This window comes from Canis lupus, chromosome 18 (genome assembly GCF_011100685.1).
Source record: "Canis lupus familiaris isolate Mischka breed German Shepherd chromosome 18, alternate assembly UU_Cfam_GSD_1.0, whole genome shotgun sequence".
Taxonomy (NCBI): Eukaryota; Metazoa; Chordata; class Mammalia; order Carnivora; family Canidae; genus Canis; species Canis lupus.
The window spans coordinates 43,698,985-43,707,667 of NC_049239.1; positions in this window are offsets into that span (position 1 = coordinate 43,698,985).

The following is an 8,683-nucleotide window of genomic DNA, read 5'->3' on the forward strand; positions in this document are numbered from 1 at the left end:
GTTATACCTGTTATAGAATTTCATATAAATGGAACCATATTGGATATACTCTTTTGTGTCTGGCTTCTTTTACTTAGCATATTTTTTATTTTTTAAAGATTTTCATTTTTTTATTATTAGAAAGAGAGAGAGACAAAAAAACAAGCAGGGGGAGCGGCAGAGGGAGAAGTGGCCTTCTTGCTGAGCAGGGCTTAATCCCAGGATCCTGGGATCAGTACCTGAGCCTAAGGCAGGTGCTTAACTGACTGAGCCACCCAGGTACCCCTTACTTAGCATATTTTTGAGATGCTTTTATATTGTCACACCCATCAATAGTTTATTTCTTTCCATTGCTCAGTGATATTTCATGATCTGGATTTACCACACTTTGTCTTTACATTTACCTGTTGATGGACATTGTGACTGTCCCAGTTTTTGGCTTATATAAATAAAGCTGTTATGAATATTTGGTACTAGTGTTTTTAGTGGACATATTTTTATATCTCTTGGGTAAATATCTGCAAATGGAATTGCCAGTCATATAGAAAGTGTGCATTTAACTTTATAGAAACTGCCCATTTTCCAAAGTGGCTACACAGAGAGAGGTTTGCTCAAAATCCTTTCATTGGCTTTATATAAGTTCCAGTTCTGCATTTTTAGAATTCAAATTAAATCATCAGACATATATACTCATTTATATATTTTCAAGAATGTTCATTACAGTCTTGTTTAGAAATTGTTTTTAAAAATCATGGAAATGATTTAAGTATCAAAGACTAGTAGACCCCTTGGGATGCCTCAGTGGGCTCAGTGGTTGAGCATCTGCCTTTGGCTCAGGTCATGATCCTGGGGTCCAGCATCAAGTCCTGCATCGGGCTCCCCACAGAGAGCCTGCTTCTGCCTGTGTACCTGCATTTCTCTCTGTCTCTCATTAATAAATAAAATATTTTTTAAAAGACAAACTAGTAGACCCCTGATTCTAGGACGGGGGCAGGAAACACATTAAGATAAGCTGGGAGGGCAGCCCTGATGGCTCGTGGTTTAGCACCACCTTCATCCCAGGGCGTGATCCTGGAGGCCCAGGATTGAGTCCTGCGTCGGGCTACCTGTATGGAACCTGCTTCTGTCTCTGCCTCTCCCTGTCTCTCTCTCTCTCTCTCTCGTAAATAAATAAAATCTTAAAAAAATATATTTGTAAGATAAGCTGGGAGCATCTTGTAGGATCAAAAAGTAAGGAAGACTACCATCCACAATGGTAGCAGTCTATCAGAGAGTCACAGGAGCCAAATGAAAGAGCTGTCGATGGCTAAAAGTGGAACAATGTGAGAAGAAAAATAAAGTAATATTGGATTATAACCCAAATAAACATCCACAAGTCCATTCTGATGTTAATGATTGAATAAATAACTGGAGGAGAAGAGCCATATCTGCCATGCAGAAGAATTTCAAATAATTCATGTAGTTTGTCCTCAAGGTGGGGGAGCAAACTCCTCATTCCAGAAGTGTGGGCTTCACATAGTGAAGGAAAAGGGTGGAAAAGGAGGGGGGAAAGGGAGAAAAGATGGAGTAATCTGACAGTGGAAAAACAGGACAAACACACCCCAGCCAGTTGATCAAGGTCAACATCAATAGTGATGAGTCATATGGATAGTGTATACGCTTGGTAGGATGGGATGAAAATGGGAGTTTACTTCTGTGATCTTCCTCCTCAAAATATGACCCCAGTAGAATCGTAAGAAAAACATCATATAAATCCCAATTGAGAGGCTTTCTACAAAGAACCCGATTAGTACTCCTCAAAACTGTCAAGATCATCAAAGCAAGGAAAGTCTGAGAAACTTCACAGTCAAGAGGAACCTAAGGAGACATGATGAGAAATGTAATACGGTGTCCTGAACAGGATCCTGGAATAGAAAAAGGATATTATGTAAAAACCAAGGAAATTTGAATAAAGTATGGGCTTCAGTTAATAATGATGTTATCAATAGACATTCATTAATTGTAAAAAAAAAGGTACCATATTAAGGTAAGATGTTGATGAGAGTGGAAACTGTTATTTTGTTGGGTGTGAGGAATATGGGAACTCTCTGTCCTATAAACTGTATGCTCTGTATATTCGCAGTTGTCTCATAAATCTAAAACTGCTCAAAAATAAAAAGTTTATTTAACCTACCCTGCCCAAAATAGCAGACTGCTTAAATAAATTATAGTAGCTTCATAAATTGGAGCATACTACATACAGCCTTTAACATAGATGCAATAGATAGCTATGTGTGGATGTAGAAAGATATTTTCAAAACATGTTGGAGTGGAAAAAAGTCAGGAACAAATAGAATGAGAGAGTTTTGTTTCCACACAAACAAAAAGTACCATTCTTATTCAGCTCTTTGGACCCATTATTGGGCTCTTGCCACTCAGTTTTCATGGCCCCTAACTCCAGAGTCTTTCAAACCCACAGAAATTTCGAATCATAAATGGGTGTTGTTTGTGATAATTTGTCATGCAGCAATAGAAAACCAATAAATAGAGATGCTATGTATGTATGGCATAATCCCATTCAAAAAATACATGTTCATATGGGAACAGTGTAGAGGGCTAAATCAACACATTAAAGGACGTTTTCATATCGTAGTGTTTCCAATTGTTTAATTTTTTTATTATATTTTCTTATTTGCCTATGATGGCTCAGTGCAAAAATATGATGTGATAGGCAGAGTTCTAAGAGGACTTCAATGACCCTTGTATAATTTCTTCCCCTTGAGTGTGGGTGGGACTTGTGAATAAGATGGCCACCACTCCTTTGAGAGGTTACATTATAAAGCAAAGGTGAGGAGGTTTTTGCAGTTGTAGCTCAAATCCTGAATCCATGGACTTTGAGTTAATCAAATGGAAGCTCCTCTTGGGTGGGCCTGACCTAAGCAGGAGAAGCTTTTAAAGCATCTTTTACCATCCCTGAGATCAGAGAAGCTCTTGCTGGTCTTGAAGCAGCAGCTGCAAGGAACCAAATTCTTCCAATGACCACACAAGCTTGGAAGAAGACCCTGGGCTTCAGATAAGACCCCAGCCCTGGGTGCATTGCACCCTATTAAGCCCCCTGAGCAAAGGACCCCCTGAAGCCCTGCCCAGACTCCTGATCCACAGAAACTTCGAATCATAAATGGGTGTTGTTTGTGATAATTTGTAATGCAGCAATGAAAGCCAATAGAGATGCTATCGAACAGCAAAACATGAAGGAAATGACAACTTAGGACAAATAGAATGAGAGAGTTTTGTTTCCATACAAACAAAAAATGCCATTCTAATTCAGCTCTTTGACCCATTATTGGGCTCTTGCCACTCAGCTTTCATGGCCCCTAACTCCAGAGTCTTTCAAATGATATAGGCAAAGTTGTTTGTATTTTATGCCAATGTATTAATTGTATCAAATCAATGGATAAGAGGAAAAATACTCTTAAACCATATCTAGCTGGCACCCAGTAAACTCAAGCGAACAGGTAGTAACTCCACACTAAAAGATGAAGGTAGAGAAAGCTACTTGAAAGTCTGCTCCTTCCCTCACCTCCCACAAAATGAAAAAAAAAAAAAATAAAAAAAAACAGAACCCAAAACCCTCTATTAAAACAAAACAAAACATAATCATTACTTAAAAAAAAAAAAAAAAAAAACTAACAATACAGACAAAATGGAAGGTCATCTTCCCAGAAAATTCAGTTTTAAGATTAAGACATCATTGAGAAAAGGACAGTGTGCAAGGAGCATTAGTTTATGTATGTGAGGTGGGAGAAATAGCTCCACTCCTTCGTGGGTGCTGGGCTTGAAGCCACAATCCTGAGATCAAGACTTGAGCTGAGATCAAGAGTTGCGAGGCTTAACTGACTGAGCCACCCAGGTGCCTCCACCCAACCACTTTTACGTCCCAGATGCTGCCTAGTTTGTTAAGTAGGGGAGAGATGGAAGTTTGAGAAAAGTGAAGTGGGAAGCTGTTGGGCCTGGAAGGCTCCTCTCACCAGGGTCGACATCCATCTGGGTTTCCCCACATTCAGAGTTGGATTGTCCTGTGGTCATAAGCAGGCTGTGGGGCCCATCCAGGCTTGAAGAATGCCATTATAGGTGTCATCAACTGCTCGAGTGTCCCTTTGACTGTAGAAGGAGCCGAAAAGGAAGTTAGGGATGGGGGCACCTGGGTGGCTCAGCGGTTGACCGTCTGCCTTTAGCTCAGGCTGTGAACCCAAGGTCCTGGGATTGAGTCCCGCATTGGGCTCCTCACAAGGAGCCTGCTTCTCCCTCTGCCTATGTCTCTGCCTCTCTGTGTCGCTCATGAATAAATAAACAAATCTTTAAAAGAAAAATCTAGGGTAAAGCTCTGGCCCCCAAATTATTTCAATGACCAACTATCACTGTGCTCTATTTCATCATTAAATATTCATCTTTGCGGGATTTTTGAGGGCCTTTCTCTTCAAGAAGCCGTCCCTACACACAAATACACTTGCAAGACGTAATAGGGGGAGAACACTTCAGAATAGATTAGATAGAAGCAGTAGGTAGCAAGAGAAAGGTGGAAAGGTGAAGAGAAAGAGAAATAAGTGACCCAATTCCCAGAAAAGGTGGTAGAGAGGCAGCCTCTGGTCCTGTTTGGTATATATAGGAGGCACACATGTGGTTGTGCCGCACTCCTATATCCGCTTCAGACACTGCTAATGGTTTGTGATGCACTTGCCTGCTGGCCTTAAGCATCCTTTCTAACAGAGCTACTCAAGGTGCCATTACCAGTTAGCTGAGGGGAAGCCTCCCTGTCGTGAAACCAGGTCCTGGGCAAGCCATGGCTGCTTGGGGTGAGCACTTGGAGAGGTCATCTCAAGACCCAGGACAGGCTTTGGGCCCCAGGATCTAGTGTTAAGATAACATTAGAGACCACCTGAATGGTGTTGGTGATACAATATCATCTCATTCGGGGCACCTGGGTGGTTTAGTCCATTGAGTGGTGGACTCTTAATTTGGCTCAGGTCATGACCTTGGGGTTATGGGATTGAGCCCCCTTGTCAGGCTCCAAGCTCAGCAGAGAGCCTGCTTGAGATTCTCTCTCTCCCTCTGCTCCTCTCCCTGCTCACGCTCACTCTCTCAAATAAATCAATAAATCTTGAAAAAAAAATCCAACCAATATCATCCTATTGAATCCTTACAAAACTCAGTGAATGCTCCCATTAAACAGACAAGAAAAGGCTTCAGCTGGTACATGGTGGTACTGGGATCACCACCTGAATCTTTTCACATCTCAAGCTCTTATTCTTTCCACCCCTTCCCACCCCACCCCAAGAGCCTGGCTCAAACATAGCTGTCACAGATCTAATGGGGGTCATGGTGGAATAACAGTACATACGTAAACAGAAAACCTCCCCAATATGGCTTCACTCCCATCAGCTCATCCATGGATACAACCTAGATAAAACTCATCATCAATAATCCTCATGTTTCTGAATGCCATGAGCACAGAAATTTCAACACTTCATGAATACATTTTCATTTTAAAAATGCAAACCATTCTTGGGATGCCTGGGTGGCTCAATGGTTGAGCATCTGCCTTCGGCTCAGGGCATGATCCTGGGATCCCGAATCAAGCCCCACATCAGGCTTCCTGCAGGGAGCCTGCTTCTCCCTCTGCCTATGTCTCTGTCTCTCTCTCTCTCATGAATAAATAAATAAAATCTTTTTTAAAAATGCAAACCATTCCAAAGTAAAACTAAGTCTTCCTTTACCCATACTTACTAACCCTAAAACACTTTCTAGGTTCATCATTGTTAACAGTTTGCCAGATATCCTCGTAGAGATTTCACTATGCATTTATACACATGTAAATCTAAATGCGCAATATACAGGTATTTAAACATATACTAATTGTATTTTGTTATCTATATTGTTATATGACTTATTTTTTCATTGCACAGTGTCTTAGAGAGCTTTCCATTTAAGTGTATATAAACCTACATTATTCTTTTAAACCACTACCCGGTATTCAATAGTACGTGGCACTGTTTTCTTTCCACCAAAGAACATTTATGTTATTAACAGTTTTTCAGTTTTACACACAGTGCTGCAGTGAACAGTATTGTAATCACAGCCTCTTGCACATGAGTGAGTATCTCCCTGGGATAGATACCTAGAATTGAAATAGCTGGGTTAAAGAGTGTATATCGCTTATATTTTGATAGATGCTGCCAAGACAACCCCAAAAGTTGGTACCTTTACATTTCTACGGATGGGATGTGAGATTAAACCTTCCCCTTCCCCTTGCCCACCCTGAATATTATCAATCTTGAAGATCTTAGCCATCCGGTGGGTAAACGGTGGTATCTTATTGTTTTAATTTGTATTTCCTGATTATTAGTGAGATTGAGCAATAGATTTTGGTTTTTTTGGTTCATCTCAATAAAACTCTCAGTAATAGTTGATAATCTCTCCCTAAAGTTGTCTCTTTCCTTGGCTTCTGTGACAGCCCACAGACCCTGGCGTTGCTTCATACCTCTAGTCACTCTCAGTCTCCATCCTTAACTCCTCCTTCTCCACCTGGCTTTCAATATTGGTGTTCCTTAAGGCTTAGTTTCTCTCCCACCCCTCCTCCCAGCACACAGATCTCTCAATCTACATTCTTTCCCCAGAAGGTATAATTCAGGCCTATTCAGGCTTTTTAAAGATTTTTAATATTTATTTATTTATTTATTTATTTATTTATTTATTTATTTATTTATTTATTTATGAGATAGAGCATGAGCATGAGCAGAGGGGAGGGACAGAGACAGAGGGAGAAGCAGGTTCCCAGCTGAGCAGGGAGCCCCACATGAGGCTCTATCCCAGGACCGTGGGATCATGACCCAAGCTGGAGACAGATGCTTAACTGACTGAGCCACCCAGGCACCCCCCCCCAGACTTCAAATATTGCTTATACTCTAATGACTCCTAAATTTTGCCCCATCCTCTCCTCTCCTCTCCTCTCCTCTTGCTCTGACTTGTCTATTCCACATCTCTTTTTGGATGTCTCAAGAGCATGTGAAATCACTATTCCAAAACTGAACTCTAGATTTTATCCCCCCAAACTCATCCTTCTTTAGGATTCCTAACTTAATGACTGTCTACCAACTTCTGGTTGCCCCATAAGAACTGGAAGAGACCTCCTTGATGATTTCCTTGCCATGGTTCTGGCATCTAATCCGTTCCAAATCCAATTGTCCTAAATATCTCTGGAAAGTGTCCATTTCTTTCCATCTCCACTGCTCCATCTCCCTAGAAGTTTTGCGATGGCTTCCTAACTGGCTGAATCCATGCTTGGCCTTGGCCACCCTGTGCTCTACAATATGACCAAAGTGATTTCCGAAAGGTACATCTGATCATGTCATTCTCTTTTACAAAGATACGGCCACAAACGTGTTAAACACAAAATTGTTTGTGATTGTTGAAAGGAAGAAAGGTAGAAAAAAGAAAGGAAAAAATAACCTAAAATATTCAACAATAACAGTTGGTTAACCACATTTAGTTCATCCATTTGATGGGACAATATGCAGTTGTTAAAAAAAAACAAGTGTAGCTCTAGCAAATGTTAAGTATCAGGTAATTGCTGTTATTTAAAATCTAGAGCAGTGTAGTCCAATAGAAAGAAGTATAATGTGAGACTCATACAAAATTTAAATTTTTCTAGTAACCACATAAAAAAGTAAGAAGAAACAGGTGAAGTTAATTTTAATAATACATTTTATTTAATCCAATACGTGAAAATATTATCATTTTAGCATGTAATTAATAAAAAAATTATTAATGGGACATTTTACATGATTTTTTCACACTCTTTGAACTCCAGTGTTCAAAGCACATCTCAATTCAGACGCTAAATTTTCATCAGAAATATCGATCTCTAAAGATTTTAGATTTCATGAAATTTTCAGTTGGAGAGTCACATACCCACATTATTCCAAACATAGTCAAAAGTTTTCCAATAATTGAATCGAGGATCAGTTTTAAAATATAAATGTAAGATGGGGCTCCTGGGTGGCTCAATAAGTTAAGTGTCTGCCTTTGGCTCAGGTCATGATCTCAGTGTCTTTGGATTGAGCTCCAAATTGAGCTCCCTACTCCGCGGGGAATCTGCTTCTCCCTCTCCCTCTGTGTGCTCCCCCATCTCTAATAATTAAATAAATCTTTTAAAAAATATAAATGTAAGTTAATCTAAATAAAATTAAATTAGAAATGTAGTTCCTCAGTAACCACATTTCTAATGCTCAGTTGCCACACATAGTCGGTGGCTACTGTATTGGAGAACAGGCTTTAGAGTAAGCTAGAGATCACAAGTTCTCTAATTCATTTATAAGCTTTGCAAATTTCATCATAAAAATCCTTCAAAAGATACAAAATACAATAGCCCAACCTCTCTTGGGAATAAATGCTAAATAAAATATTAGCAAATTGAGTCAAGCAATATTTTTAAAAAATCATAACCAAATAGGGTATATTTAAGGAAGGCAAGAATGGTTCCTCCTTTCCCTTTCTTTTAGCACAAAAGATCCATTCACAATTCGTGTAAAAAATAAAATACTGGGCAGCCCGGGTGGTTCAGTGGTTTGGCGCCGCCTTCAGCCCAGGGCCTGATCCTGGAGAGTGGGGATTGAGTCCCGCTTCGGGCTCCCTGCATAGAGCCTGCTTCTCCCTCTGCCTGTGTCTC